The sequence below is a fragment of the Pseudorca crassidens genome, chromosome 11 (genome assembly GCF_039906515.1).
Source record: "Pseudorca crassidens isolate mPseCra1 chromosome 11, mPseCra1.hap1, whole genome shotgun sequence".
Classification (NCBI taxonomy): domain Eukaryota; kingdom Metazoa; phylum Chordata; class Mammalia; order Artiodactyla; family Delphinidae; genus Pseudorca; species Pseudorca crassidens.
This window is the reverse complement of record NC_090306.1, coordinates 80844528-80860156: the sequence shown is the minus strand read 5'-3', so window position 1 is coordinate 80860156 and position 15629 is coordinate 80844528. Positions and strand designations below refer to the sequence as shown.

At 38.6% G+C, this 15629-nt stretch overlaps 1 protein-coding gene across 2 annotated transcripts in view; it reads left to right on the top strand.

Moving 5' to 3' along the window:
• Window positions 1-15629, top strand: part of FGD6 (FYVE, RhoGEF and PH domain containing 6) — a 109896-nt gene that overhangs the window by 15543 nt on the left and 78724 nt on the right. The window lies entirely within an intron of this gene.

Below are 15629 nucleotides of genomic sequence, written 5' to 3'. Positions count from 1 at the left end.
CGTGGAGTAAAGTACTGTGATAGTATTTCCAGAAAGGACAGCTGTCTTCTGCAGTTTTCATTCAGTTTTCTCATCCCTTCATATTTACATGCATCCATTCTGGTTCCATGTAAGTGTGAATTGGAGTAAGGCTGTATTAGGTGTTATTACCCTTTTATATATAAAGAAACTGAAGCATAGTGGTGGTGACTTCAGGAAAAAGGGGCAAAGATGGAAATGCAACTGGTTTAGTGGTTCTGAGCCGTAACATTCAAGGGTCTGTTTACCAGACTATCCCGTTTATCAAAGTGTTTTGGTTTCTGCTTCAGGAAAGGTAAAATAATAAACACTGAACAAAGCAAGTCAGTTTCCCCTAAATGTTTGGATAAAAAATAAAAGGAAAACAAACACATTTAGCCTTTTTCTGTTTGAAATAATGTAACTGCTTGTTCTTTTAGCTCCTGTGGATTCTGTTGAAAACTTTGTTTTACTTAGATCATGTATTTTTTTAAAGTCAGTTTCTTGGTAACATATTTATAACAGCTGATATACTTTGGCATATGTTATTATCACTTGAAACATTAAGAATTAAAGTATAGACTTGGTTTTTAATAAACTTAGAATAGCGTGGTTTTGTTTTGTTTTTTTCCCCTTAATCTGATAGGCAGTTCTGATTTGAATTGCATGGCAACTGTAATTTCAAATCCAGGAAAGAAGATATAATGAATAAATAAGGATTAACTGGTAACTGTTTTTTCCCCTCTTTCTGTTGGTCTTTAGATGTATCTACAGTCATAAGTAAACAGAGATTTCAATTTAAATGAGTAGTTTTTTCACTACTTAATTTTTCTTTCAATAGCTCCACTATTAGAAACAGGAGAATAAAGCACAGTTCCTCTCTAACGCTCTGTTAGGTTGTGGGAAGGACTCCGGAGAGGGGAGGGAGGGGTAAATGATGAGATCGTTCACTAGTCCAGGTATGATTTATTTGTTAGCAAAAGCTGGGGTGAAGACATTTAAATGAGGGCCTTTGGGATAGTTTGAAAAATTTGGAAAGTATGTCTTTTAGTGACTTTAGGTCAAATGTAGTCATAGAATCATTAAAGTTTAAAACTAAAGGAGTCATTACAAATCATTCAACCCAACCTCCTCATTCACTAAGACCAAGCACAGCAAGATTTGTTGACTTTCCCCACACCACAGAGATGGGAAATTGCAAAACCATGGCTCCAACCTGGTGCTTCAAAATACCACGCCACTTCTAACGCTGCTGTGGAAGCATTACAGAGACAGCAAGATTTAGAAAACTCAAGAGATCTTAGTTGCAAAAAGTTTCAGGATTGCTTGTACCATTGCCTTTTTTTCTCCTGCTATGACAGATATTGTTCCCTCTATCAGGAAGGAGGGCTGCTGCACAGCTGCATATGAGCACAGGATTATATGACTCCTATTTTTTAAACGGTGATTTCAGGGAGGTTGAGTGTTCAAACTAAGCGGAAACTTTCAGCCAACAAATATCTGATGCTGCTAATATATGTTAGTATATGAGTATTTCTTCCCTTCAACTCTCTGATTCTCACCATCAATCCAGTTTTTTCCCCACTTCACCGAAACTTTATCAGACAATATCAAGGGTAAGAAATGCTGTTAACATCAGATAGCATGGATTCCATGTTTAATAGTAACAGCTACTATTTACTCTGTATTTCTGACATGCTAGGATCTCTCACAAGAATTATTTAGTCCCTCTTATCCTATAAGATAGATATTATCTTCTATTACAGATGAGGAAACTAACACTTTAATGAGGTTTAGTAACTTGCCCAGGGGCACACAGCTGATATTTAGATAAACTCAGTATGGAACCAAGTTTTCTGATCCTGAGACATAATGATTTTAAATCAGAACATGTTCATATTATAGAGTTCTGTCTACCCAAGGGACCATGATTGAAAAAATATTACTGTCCCTAATTTGTTCACTGTCTAGAGGGAAGACACGGGGACGGACACCTGCAGTGATATGTATAGAATTTAATGAGCAGTTTCAGAGCAGCATGCAAAAAGAGCTTGTGAATTGGAAAGGTTTTATCATTAGAAAATAGATACTTCAGTCATTGAAAATGGAAGTAATCATGCCATGTTTGCATTTGGTCAGGTTAGTAGTGGTTACTATTCAAAAGTTAAAATGGTTTCTGTCATTTACCAGTTGCATGTGGACATCAATGACACAGAAAAGAATCATGCATGTCTCATATTTCCCCACTGATTTACATGATACTTGCTTTTTTATCTGTTATCCCAGTTCCTCATTTCATTTTCTGTCAAGTACTTTCTGAGCCCTAAAGCACTGTAGTTTGATATTAATTACTATTTATGGATTCTCCAAAGTAAATAATTTTGTAGGGCTGAAATACCTCTTATGATAACATAATATCCTTATTATCTTAATGAAAAATTAGATTTAAGTAATGGTAGGGTTTTTTCCCCAAAGAGGCAGGTGATAATACACTCTCCCTAGTTGAAGATTAGAGGAGGTAGGATTTCTGGAGCCTTTTGAGTTATGAAAGTATAAGACCCGGAAACTGGGCAAGAGAGCACATTCAGTTGGGCTGTAGGTTGAAAGAAATTCTTAGATAAAGCTTTTCTAACATCATTGCTGGGACCGCTGACACGGGTCACAATCACTGACCCTCTCAACCTGCGGGCTGGCAGAATCTACCTCCAAGGGGAAACTGATTGAGATGCCTCTTTGTGACTTTTTAATTCAGCATCTATGTTCATCCTGTCTAGGCTCAACTAAACCTGGCTAGTCTTCATTTTAAGCAAATAATGGTATAAATCATATTATAGAAAACATTTAAATTCCTTCTGTGCACATCCTGCTGGAGATTTCAATACTGTGTTGGCATAAAATAATTACAGTGCTTATTTTATAACAGACTTCTCTGAAGCAAGCCTGGTAAAACCTCTACTTGGCTGTTAAAGGTAGATACGTGTGTATGAAAGTACTCAAACTGTATTTCATGTTCAATATCCTATAATTCTAATGTTTAATGAATTTTAAGTTTTTTTCTCTCAATTTAATCCAAATTAAAAATCTACCCAGAAATAGCTACACAATTGGCTTCATCATCAGGATGTTTCATTGTCAAAGGCACGTAAATCAAGTTTTTAGTCTACAAACGTAGATACATATATGTTTCACTGCTCTACATCACATGTTTGCTGCCTCTCCTCTTCTCCATATTCTATGCTAAAACAGAAGATGGAAAAGGGACAGTGGAGTGGTACTGCTTTGAAGGCTTTTGTTCTAGGAGCCAGCTGAAATCCCATGGCCTCAGTCTGCCACTTTTCCATGACTCTGATGCCCAGAGACTCCTACCTAATGACAGTTGCTTTCAAAGGCGTCTGGTTCTCATGTAGACATAGTGACATTTTAACTGCTAGAGGGATACTTCCAAGTGATTTTATTCCCAAGTGGCTAATCAGTGACTTTAGAGAGAGTTGGGTTTTTAGATTTCATTTTATAGAATTTATATGGAGACTTTTAGTAAAATATAGGTTTTTACTTTTATAGAAATTGATAATCTTAATTTTCCCTTGGATAAACCAGAAACCAAATAGTTACTGTTACCTCTTATTGTTCCCTTCTCTCAGGCTGGTCTCAGCATTTGGAAATTGCAGGAGTGAGGTGGAATCAGACTAGAAGTCAGAGAAATTAAGGACATTAACTTCCTATCCACAAGGAATTTACAATCTGGTTTACTGTTTTTTAATTGAAATTGTTATTGATATAACTGTAGATTCACATGCAGTTGTAAGAAAAACTAGCTATACTTTAGCAAGATTCCCTTACTGGGAACATTTTGCCCAACTATATAGTAAAATAGCACAACCAGGATATTAACAGATACAATCCACTGACCTTACTTAAATATGCTCAGTTTTACTTATACTCAGTGTGTGTATATGTATTTAGTTCTATATAATTTTATCAGGTGTGTAGGTTTGTATATACACAATCACAGTTGAGATACCATACAATCCCATCACCACAAAACAACTTCTTGTTGCCCTTTTATAACCACACCCACCTCCCACCTACCTCACTCCCCAATCCTTGGCAATCGATACTCATTTCAAAAATGTTATATATAATAGAATCATACAATATGTAACCCTTTGGGATTGGCTTTTTTCATTTAGCATAATTCCTTGGAGATTCATCCATGGTGTTGCATTGCATCAATAGCTCTTTCCTTTCTATTATTGAGTAATATTCCACTTAAAGGACATCCAGTTAAAGGGCCATTTCCACTGTTTGGCTCTTACAAATAAAGCTATAGTGGACATTCATGTAAAGGTGTTTGTGAGAACATATATTTTCATTTCTCTAGGATCAATGCCCAGAGGTACAATTGTAGGTTATATGGTAACTGTATGTTTCGTTTTTAAGAAGCTGCCAAGTTGTTTTCCAGAGTAGCTATGTCGTTTTACTTTCCCACCAGCAATGTGTGAGTGATCCAGTATCTCTGTATCCTCACCAGCACTTGGTATTTGTCACTTTTTTATTGTAGCCATTCTGATAGGTGTGTAGTGACATCGCATTATGGTGCAATTTGCATTTCCTTAATGGCTAATGATGTTAAATATCTTTTCATGTGCGTATTTGCTATTTGTATTTCTTCTAAGGTGAAATCTGTTTCTTCTGCCCATTTTCTAATGAGAATTCTGGTTTTGTGTTTTAAAGAATTATTTTGTAATTAAGCATCATTTGGTGGCCTATTCCCTGGATGATAAAATTCAAACTCCCTAGCTTAGTATATAAGACTTTTTGTGGTCTGGCCTTTCTAATCTCATGATCTTACCCATTTATATAAGATTAACCAACATTCCTAAACACCCTGTTCCTTTTCATAGTTTTGTTCTACTACCTGACATACCCTTTCCCCCAGACAGATTATCTCTCAACCCTGTAGACCTTATTCAAAAGCTACCTCTCAAGGAGGTCTCCTCTTCCAAAGTAGGAAAGGTAACAAAATACCTCTAGTTCCACCTAGCTACTTATCCATCTACTCAGTTCTGTTTTTCTTTCCAGTACTTCCTATTCCTGTCAGTAATATCTATTTATTTATTTGCTCATCTGTCTCACCTACTAGAGTATGGCCTACATGAATGAAAGGCACTTAGTTTTTTTTTTATTGAAGTATAGTTGATTTACAATGTTTTATTAGTTTCAGGTATACAGCAAAGTGATTCATTTAAATATATATATTTTTTCAGATTCTTTTCCATTATAGGTTATTACAAGATATTGAATATAGTTCCCTGTGCTATACAGTAAATCCTTGTTGTTTATCTCTTTTATATATAGTAGTGTGCATCTGTTAATCCCAAATTCCTAATTTAGCCCTCCCCATCCCCCAGTCGCATTTCCCCAGTGGTAACCATAAGTTTGTTTTCTATGTCTGTGAGTCTATTTCTGTTTTGGAAATAAGTTTATTTGTATATTTTTTTAGATTCCACATATAAGTGATATCATATGACATTTGTCTTTGTCTAACTTACTTCACTTAGTATGATAATCTCTAGGTCCGTCCATGTTTCTGCAAGTGGCATTATTTCATTCTTTTTTATGGCTGAGTAATATTCCATTGTGTGTGTGTGTGTGTGTGTGTGTATACACACACACACACACCCCCCACATCTTCTTTATCCACTCGTCTGTTGATGGGTACTTAGTTTGCTTTCATGTCTTGGCTATTGTAAATAGTGCTGCTGTGAACATTGGGGTGCATGTATCTTTTCAAATTATGGTTTTCTCTGGATATATCCCCAGGAGTAGGATTTCTGCATCATATGGTGACTCTATTTTTAGTTTGTTTTTTTTTTTTCTTTTTGCGGTACACGGGCCTCTCACTGTTGTGGCCTCTCCCGTTGCGGAGCACAGGCTCCGGACGCGCAGGCTCAGCGGCCATGGCTCATGGGCCCAGCCGCTCCGCGGCATGTGGGATCTTCCCGGACTGGGGCATGAACCTGTGTCCCCTGCATCGGCAGGTGGACTCTCAACCACTGCACCACCAGGGAAGCCCCATTTTTAGTTTTTTAAGGAACCTCCATACTATTGTCCATAGTGGCTGTGCCAATTTACATTCCCACCAACAGTGTAGGAGGGTTCCCTTTTCTCCATATGAGAGGCGCTTAATTTTGTTACATTGCTTTATCCCCAGTGCCTAGAACAGTGCTTGGCATACAGTAGGCACATAGTAAATGTTTATTGAAGGACTGAATGAGCAAGTGAATTTGTGGATACTTGTGTTGCCACTCCCTTCCATAGCATATTGCCTGGCATATCCTGTTTGTAGCATTATAAAAGTAATAGCTAACATTTACTGTATTGACTGTACAGGCACACCTTTCCTTGTTCAATGATTGCACAACACTAACTTATCCTTCTACCAGGGCTTTATTAACCTTACTCTTACTGCTCCCTCCAAAAGAGGAAACATGAGGTACATGAAATATAAGAATAAATAGTGTAAGAGATTATAAGCACATTTGTATCCTTGGCCCCAGCACATTCCTGGCACAAGCCAGGTGACCATAGGTGGTCACATCTGAGTAAATAGTTGTCAGGTTATATATTGCTTTTACTTGCGTGAGGTCAGAATCCAGCTGCATTTTGAGTAAACCAGGCTTCCAGAATGCACAGGAAACACCTGTTAATTTTGGAAAGCAATTACACTGATTTGGAGAATTACTGCTGTTCACTAAAACAAAGCTTCCTTGGAGAAGAGAAGTGGAGTTAAAAGGCCTCACATGCATCTGTCTTTATTAATTACGTAGTGAGCACCCTTCCATGTGATGGATTGGTGGCACAGGAAACATTCCAACTCTCATTCCACTAGTCCTTTTATCAAACCTGCAGAAAGAAGCCATGGAGTCTAAATTCCCACGTCAATCAAAAGCAGTTTTTAACAATTTCTTAAGTAGTACAGATCTTAAGATCTTCATATGCTATTCAGAAAACACAGACAATTGTATCACTAAAAAAATCAAAGTTTTATAAAACTCTTCTTAGATGAAAGAACTGTCCCTGTGTCTTACATGTAAAACTGAAAGTAAAAATATCTGGGCAGTCTGTAGGTACCTTTGGAGGTAGCAAAAATGTACTAAGATATCCCGAAGTCAAAAGCCTTGTAAAGGGCCTGATGCAGCTTTTTATTTTTTTATTTTTTTTAAGAGCTGTCCACACAAAATTTACTTAAAATTTTAAAACTCAGATAGGTCACAAGTAAAAGGATAAAGACTTTTGCTTATTACCCGGTTAAGTAGTTCCTACGAGATCCAGACCCAGCTATGCCACAGATAGCAAATATAATTTAAAGAAAAATGCACACACAAACTTACAAAAATTATCCAAAGGCAGCAGGTTCTGAAGGCAAGTCAATACTTGGAAGTGGTTACACATTCTTCAGCTTTAGCTTGAGTGCTGGCTAAAGTCTGCATTGTGTAAAGGATAAAATCCTAAAAAAATAAAAAAAGATAAAATCCACAGTCTTTCTGGCCTAAAAAATCAGAGGCAGAATGTAAGGCATCCATATTTGCTAGAAAATAAGGTTTTTATTTATTTATTTTTATTGATCTTTGCTGTTGTTTTCTTTGTTTTTTAATTTTTAATTTATTTATTTATTCACACACACACTGTATTTTATTTTTACAAGAGATAAATAAACTGACGCCAAGGATTGTAAATGGATGACCACAACAAAAGCAACAATGATTGCAATTACCAAACACGAAACACACTCATACTATGTCATAATATTGACATTCAGTACAGTAGTCCTCCACTGTAACAGCTCCTTTACTTTGCAGTGAAAATTGATTTGTATATATATATATTTTTTTAATTGGGTTGAACTTTTTTTTAAAAATTTTATTTATTTATTTTTGCTGTGTTGGGTCTTCGTTTCTGTGCCGGGGCTTTCTCTAGTTGTGGCAAGTGGGGGCCGCTCTTCATCGCGGTGCACGGGCCTCTCACTATCGCGGCCTCTCTTGTTGCAGAGCACAGGCTCCAGATGCGCAGGCTCAGTAGTTGTGGCTCACGGGCCTAGTTGCTCTGCGGCATGTGGGATCCTCCCAGACCAGGGCTCGAACCCGTGTCCCCTGCATTAGCAGGCAGATTCTCAACCACTAGCGCCACCAGGGAAGCCCCAATTTGTATATTTTTTGATGCAGTTTTTATTTTGATATATATGGGGAAATGCTCAAACGGTTTAGCTACAGAAAACATGTTTTCCCTTATAAGGTGAATTATTCATAAAATTGTCTCAGGATTTGAACATCTGTCTGCTGGAATATATTATTTCAGACTCTTTGCTCCACTGTCTCCAAATAAAGTGTGTTATGAATCCCAGTAGGGACTAGTTGGGTATCCAGATGGGAAAGATGTAGGAGTCTTACCTAAGAAAGTTATGAAATCTTTTAGAAAAGTAGTAACTTAAGAAAACTCCTTACCTTTATCTTTTAGAATTCTCACTCTGTAACAGGTAAAATCCCATGTCTTAGCTGTTGAGAAGCTAGGTAAAATATGCTTATGGATTTGCACAGATAACCTGTGAAAGCTATTTAATAGATTACATCTTTCCTCAATGTATTACGTACTGTTTCTAGTTAACAGGTATTTACTGCACGTTGACTGTGTGCTGGGAACCGTATTTGAGGGAGTATAAAAAGAACTCTTAAAATGAAAACTGATATGAAGGTTTTAGTGAAGAATGTAAAATAAAGATCTAGAGGGTTAAAGTTTTCTATGACTATCAAAGAAATGGGTTTTCATCTTAATAAAAATGCATGAAATCTTTTTGTAGGACAAAATTTAAATTCTATAAAAGTAAGAAAATACATCAGCTCTAATAGGTTCAAGAGTTTTTTTGATGGTAAAATGACTTTAAGTATGTTTTTATACCCAGTTACTTGAATAACTGTTGATGCTTTCATACTGTAGGCTAAAATGAGATCTTAGCCATTTTCTGGAATGTGGCTTCATTAGATTGGCCCTCGATGGTAGGAATTCTAAGCCACTTTAATTCATATTGAGCCCTTTCACTGTTAAGAAACAAAGTATTTTTGTAGGCTCTTCTATAACTCAACAAATTAATGTCTTCTCTGCCTACTCATTGAAATTTTGGCCCCAGTAAATATTTTTGCTGGCCTTTCCACTAATGGAAAGTGGAAAATCTCTGTTGGGTGGATCCATGAGTGAAATCTGAGTATGAACAGAGGTGTTGGAGTTTATAGAAGCCTCCATTTCACTATACTTACCTGATGCTAAGGTAAAAACATTCTTTCTTCCCTGGGTTTGCCTTACAGGGAACTTATCTTTTTCCCTGATAGGGAAACACTAGACACTATAGAAGGTTAGAAGTGTGTTCATTTATAAGCTGTCTACAGGAAACACACTAAAAATCATTGCCGTAATCCACATGTCAGCATGGTCTGATTTTTTTTTGCATTTTGGTGGAGGTCCAGATGAGGATGACTGTCTCCAGTCCATCCTTTCTCTTGCCTTTGACCTTTCCTTCCTAAGTGTTAAAAAAAAATACTGTTTATGAGGAATGCTTGAAATAATTCAGATAAGTAAGCTTGGAGAAGGGAGAATGGGGGTTTTCAATCCTTTACATATTATTATTTTTTAATTATAAAAGTCATATAGAATCCTTTAAAAAAAAAAGTCAAATGTACATAAAGTGAGAAGTAAAATGCTCCCTCCTTTCCCTCTCATTGTCCCCCTACATTCCAGTTGAGAGGAAGGGGTTTTGTTTGTTTGTTTGCTTTTTAATATGGAAAGTTTTAGGATAAATGGAAAGTTTAGGGGTAGTTCATCTCTGTCCCTAGGAGGCTATTGTTATCTTGGAGGTATGTGAGAAAGGCAGAGGCTGTCAGTCCTATTTCCCCCTTGGCAGGAACAGTGTCTTCCTTCTTGCCTGTCACCTCAGTACCTAAAACCCAGCCTAGCCCACCAGGAGCTCAGTAAATGGCCAGGGTAACACACATCACAGATGGAAGAGCGGATGACACTTTGTCTTTTTAACCTGCTCCTTATTTTTCTCCTCTTCCCCTCTTTCCTGGTATCTTAATTTCTCCTTACTTCCCTCCTCTCTTCTTTTTTTGTGCTTTTAGCTAATGGCTCAGAGCAGATGATCAGTGTTTTGAAGGGCGGTCTACTAGACTCTTTCTGCTATTTAGTCCCATATGAAAGCCTGTACGGGTACTTGGCTTTACATTGCGAAGTGAAGTTCATATTAGCAAAGAAATCAGCAACTTCATTCCATAAGTGACACTTGCTTCTTATGTCATTCATAGGCCATTTCAGCCTGTTTGGTCTTTGAGGTTGTCATCATTGTGATCATTATGTACCAAAGAGGGATGAAGCTATTTATTTATTTATTTGGCCGCATGGCATGTGGGATCTTAGTTCCCCGACCAGGGATCGAACCCATGCCTCCAGCAGTGGAAGCACAGAGTCGTAACCACTGGACCACCTGGGAAGTCCAAAGCTAGCTTTTAGAAAGATACTTTAAAAAGTATCTTGAGACCTAGCCGGATACCTTTAAGTCATTTATGTTGGTGATGGAAATTCTTTTATAAACAGGAGACTGTATTGTGATAGGCGTGAAACCATTATCATTCTGAGCTTTGGATCTTAACTGTACAGGTAGTAAGCTACCACAAAGAAGCAGTGAAATTAAACATGGAAGCCCAGGAGTGACCTGCAAAACCACAGCTCACATGATCTCACTGCAGGAGTTCTTTACTCAGACGTGTGCACTGGAGGAGTTCTTTACTCAGAAGTGTGCGCTGGTGATGAGCTGTTTCACATGACTGATAATGCAGAAGCTTCTCTCTGCTGTCTTTTTTGCTACAAGTCTAGACTTTTAAGTGTCTAGAATACTAATTTATTTTTTTTAGTATTAAAGATGACCCCCTAAATATATATATGAGGAGAAAGAGAGTACACACGGTAAGTGAGCTTTCTATGTCTCAGGCATTGTTAGAGCATTATTTGTATTAATTCATTTAATCCTCATAAAGCCCTGTCAGGTAGGCATTATGATTATCCCCATTTTATGGATGAGGAAATGAAGGCATAGTGAGGTTAAGAGTCAGTTTCACTTAGCTAGTAAGTGGCTGAGCTAAGATTCAAACAGGCAGTTTTGCTCCAAAGCAGAGCATTTCTAGCATCTACTTCTAGAAGTGTATGAAACTATGATGAAATGTTTGTGACCCTGTTAGAAGTGAATCTGTTTATCTCACTTCTTGAATGCATGTTTATTTTTACTTCCCTTCTTGAATGCATGTTTATTTTTACTTCCCTTCCGTATTCTCTGACTCTGGCTTTAGAAGATTGGGTAACTTACAAGTTTGATAGAAATGTTGTGATTTTTTTTTCCAATCAAGGCAGCTAAAGATAAGCAAGGAGCTGGTCAACAGTGTAACTAGTGGAAAGATACACTGATGCTAAGAGTGGAGGACAAAACGCATGTCCTTTCCTGATGCTGTCTGCAGCCTCTCAGTCTTGGAAAAATGGACGTGTATTCCCAGTGTACTCTGAGAAAGAAATGGGTTCCATATGGGTCTTTGCGGTTGTTGATGATTCATAGCGGTATAGAGTAGACCTTTAAGACAGTTATTTTGTGGATAGTGCCTGAGGAAGAGAAATGGTAAATAGAATTGTTCATGTATGCTTTTATTTATTTATTTATTTTAAATTTATTTATTTATTTTTTGGCTGCGTTGGATCTTCGTTGCTGCGCGCGGGCTTTCTCTAGTTGTGGCAAGTGGGGGCTACTCTTCGTTGCAGTGCACAGGCTTCTCATTGCGGTGGCTTCTCTTGTTGTGGAGCATGGGCCCCAGAGCACGTGGGCTTCAGTTAGTTGTGGCTCTTGGGCTCAGTAGTTGTGGCTCACGGGCTCTAGAATGCAGGCTTGGTAGTTGTGATGCCCGGGCTTAGTTGCTCTGCGGCACGTGGGATCTTCCTGGACCAGGGCTCAAACCCATGTCCCCTGCACTGGCAGGCAGATTCTTAACCACTGTGCCACCAGGGAAGTTCCCACATATGGTTTTAAATAAGGAAATGGACTGATTTATTCATGAGCGATAGTTTAACCTTCCCCTCTCTAGCTACTTATGGGCTCCCAAGAAGCCTACTATCTTTTTCCATGTCAGTGGGAAATCCGAATTACAGGTTGTGGTTCCTGTTAGAAAATGGGAACATTCAAGTAGGCTTGGATAAAATAAGATCTAGGACTCTAAGCAGATGTCCTTTTGGTTTAACTACTGGTTTCCTTGTTAATTCCCCACTATTTTATTATAGTGGAGTCTATATGTAATGTAACATTTAATTTTGTGTAACATGGACTATGTCATATTTCTGTAACACATAAGAATAATACCTTTAACTTGAGAATGGCTTGAGTTTATCCAGGCAGAGTCTGTTTAGATGTATATGCAAAGTATAATTAGGTATTCATGAAGCTCAGTTCATATACCCTTCGATATGATTTCTCAGGATAATCCTATTAGAAACCACCAGTGCACCTGCTTTGTACTTAAGGATCCCAGAAAATGGCACCCTCTTTGGTGGTTGTTTTAATTATGTCCTATTCACTGTTGGTGAGGGAGGGTTGAGGATGGTCAAACACATGACACTGGACAGATGAGATTGATAGCAGTTTGTCAGTCACACACACCTTAGGGGAGGAGGACATAGCATGCCACACAGGGCCACATGGAGGTTGCACTTGGGGACAGAGGGAACCACCAGGGGCTGTAGTAGGCAGACTTTGTAGTATCAAGAGGGTGAGGTGACCCTTGGTTTCCAGGGGAGGATGTGATTGACTAGTTTGACTAATTCCACACTTTGGCAGGGAATTAAAATCCTCTACTCAGGGATAAGCCAGAGCAGTCCCTGTGGTAAGGAAGGTTGTTTGGCTTGGGGACCTTATCTGAGGGAGCAGAGTGGGAAGAGCAGCTTGTAGTTAGGCCCTTTGGGCCCTCTTGGTTTTCCCCAGATGTCAAGGCAGAACACCATAGTGGTTTCGTACTGAGTCACAATCAAGAGCATGGGCAGAGGGCCTGGTCATATTTTCCAAAAGTCTCACCACCTTTTCAGTGACTTAGGATTATGATGAAGAGACATTAGCAGAAGCAATGTGGTGTGTGATGATTGACACAATGATTGACACAAAAACACATGGCCACCCTGTTAGAGATGGTAGTCAGAGGGGGAGCTGTTCATCTCTTCCTACTCGCCACCCACTCTCACTCCCCTAGCCTGACTTGCCCGCTAGGTTCCCTGCTCTAGTGTTAGAACTTGATAAAGCCAAGGGGAGGGGTTGGGTTTGGATCCCCAGCTCCCTTCATGGATGGATGATGTCTCTTCTGTCTTGCCTGCTTGCCAGCCATGTTAGCAGTAGGAACCTCTTTCTAACTAGTGAATCTCCAACTTCTCATCATACAGAAATGCACTCGCCTCTCGCCCCTCATCACCCTCCACATCACTTCCATTCCTACCTCCAAGCCTTTGCTCACAGTATTTCTCCTCCAGTCCTCTCCCACTTAGGAGGCCTTTGCTCCTCCCTTCATTCACTGGAGTCCTCTCTCCCAAGTGCCTGTACCCTGCCATGTCTCTGACTGCCCCAGTCTGCATGGGCTACTTCTTTCTCTGGTTCTGTAGCCCTTAGTGCCTGTGCACTGCCTTTAGCATTTAGCATACACTTACTTTTAGTTGTTCTCTTTTTAGAAAATGGTCCCTGCCTTTACCCTACTTACTGTGGTTATACTGATTCCTTTTGCCTTTATCAGTTTAAGAAAGTTTCAATTAGCAGGTGAAAAGAAAAGCAACCAATAGCATTTACAGTTTGAACATTATCTATGACTAATTCTATTAGATTATCTTCATCCAACCCCTAAAAAATGGTGCATAATAAGTCCACAGTAAATATTTATTGAAATAAATGGCATAGTAGTTTTATATCTATTAAATATTATAAAATATACATGTGAAAATATATGTATATAGGTACAATAAATGTGTGTGTGTGTCTAGATATGAAGTGTCTGCGTGTATTCATCCCAACCTCATTATTTCTAGTGGCCTTTATTTGGTCTGGTACTAATGAGTTACACATTACATAATGAGGAGGTAAAGGGAAGAAATGATGTTGGGTCAATATCTCTAACTTTATTTAAACATTTAAAATTTTTTTCAACAAAATAAATACCATCTTTGCCACAATGAGAAAAGTGGATTGGGAACCTGCTATACATTTTACTTGGAGGCAATACTTAGCTCAGTAGAATGCTTTTCTATTTGTATTACAAATTTCTATCTATCTTTCTTGAAGAGCATTTTAAAGAATCATTCCTCAACCCCCCTAAGAAAGCAAAATTGCTGGTAATTAAATGTTTGGTACATATTTTAGCTAGTCCTTGTTTCAGTAGGCATGTTTATAACAAGTTATTCCACTGTGGCTAGGAACAGCTCAGGCTCTAACCAGACACCTCCCAGCTGAGCCTGAGGGGCAGGAGGGTCTGTTGGATTGTGATTGGCCTTGGGCTCAGGAACCCTGGAGGGCATGATCCTTACAGGCCAGGAGTTCTGCCACAATCCAGACAGCACTGCGGGAGATGCCTAATAGCATGGTGCTGTTTACTGTGGTCTCCTCAACAGTTGTGTGGTTACTCTGTGGCCCCTACAGACTGTTGAACAATCCCTTTACAACATCTTTTTCTCTTTTTAAAGCTGTCAACTGGCTAGCCAGAAGGTCAGTCCTCCTACCTATTATCTAGAGACTCATGCTAATGGCTTTCCTAAATAAGCCCCTACAGGCTGTAAGGGAAGGCATAGTCTATGTAACTTTCCCACATAAGAAGTAGTTAAAAGGGAAAAAATAAAGGCAATCTTGAATATGTGCAGACACCTGGGACTTCCCTGGTGGTCCAGTGGTTAAGACTCTGTGCTTCCACTGCAGAGGACACGGGTTCAATATCTGGTCGGGGAATTAAGATCCAGGCCAGGAATTCTACAACCCTGACAGCACTATGGCACGGTTAAAAAAAAAAAAAAAAGTGCAGAAATCTAAACCTGGGGTGTGGGGAGAAAGGAACAGGAGTTTCTCTTTTTCTTCCTTACTTCCTTTTCTTTCTCTTTTTTTTTCTAAATATAATTCTCATCTCCCTGTGAAGAAATAAGCTATCTCTAAAGAGTTGGTGCTCTGAACCATCTTTTATAAAACTTTTCAAAGTTTCTGAGTTTGTGGGATGTGTGTGTGTGTGTGTGTTGTCTTTGAAAAAGTAAATAGAAATGTTTTCATCGTAAAAGCACCAAAGGGTAAATAATGAAGTCTCTGTCTTATCTCAGACCAGGGTCTCAGAGGCAACCATTGTTATCACTTTCTTCTGACACTTTCTAGAGATATCTATCAGCATATTTGTGTTTGCCTGCCTGTGTGTCTACATTTTATATGCATACATATATATGTATATACACATATGCACACATATATATGTGTGTTTTTCCTTTTTACACAGATGGATACACACTGCTATGTGCCTTGACTTTTTAATCTAGCAGTATTCTTG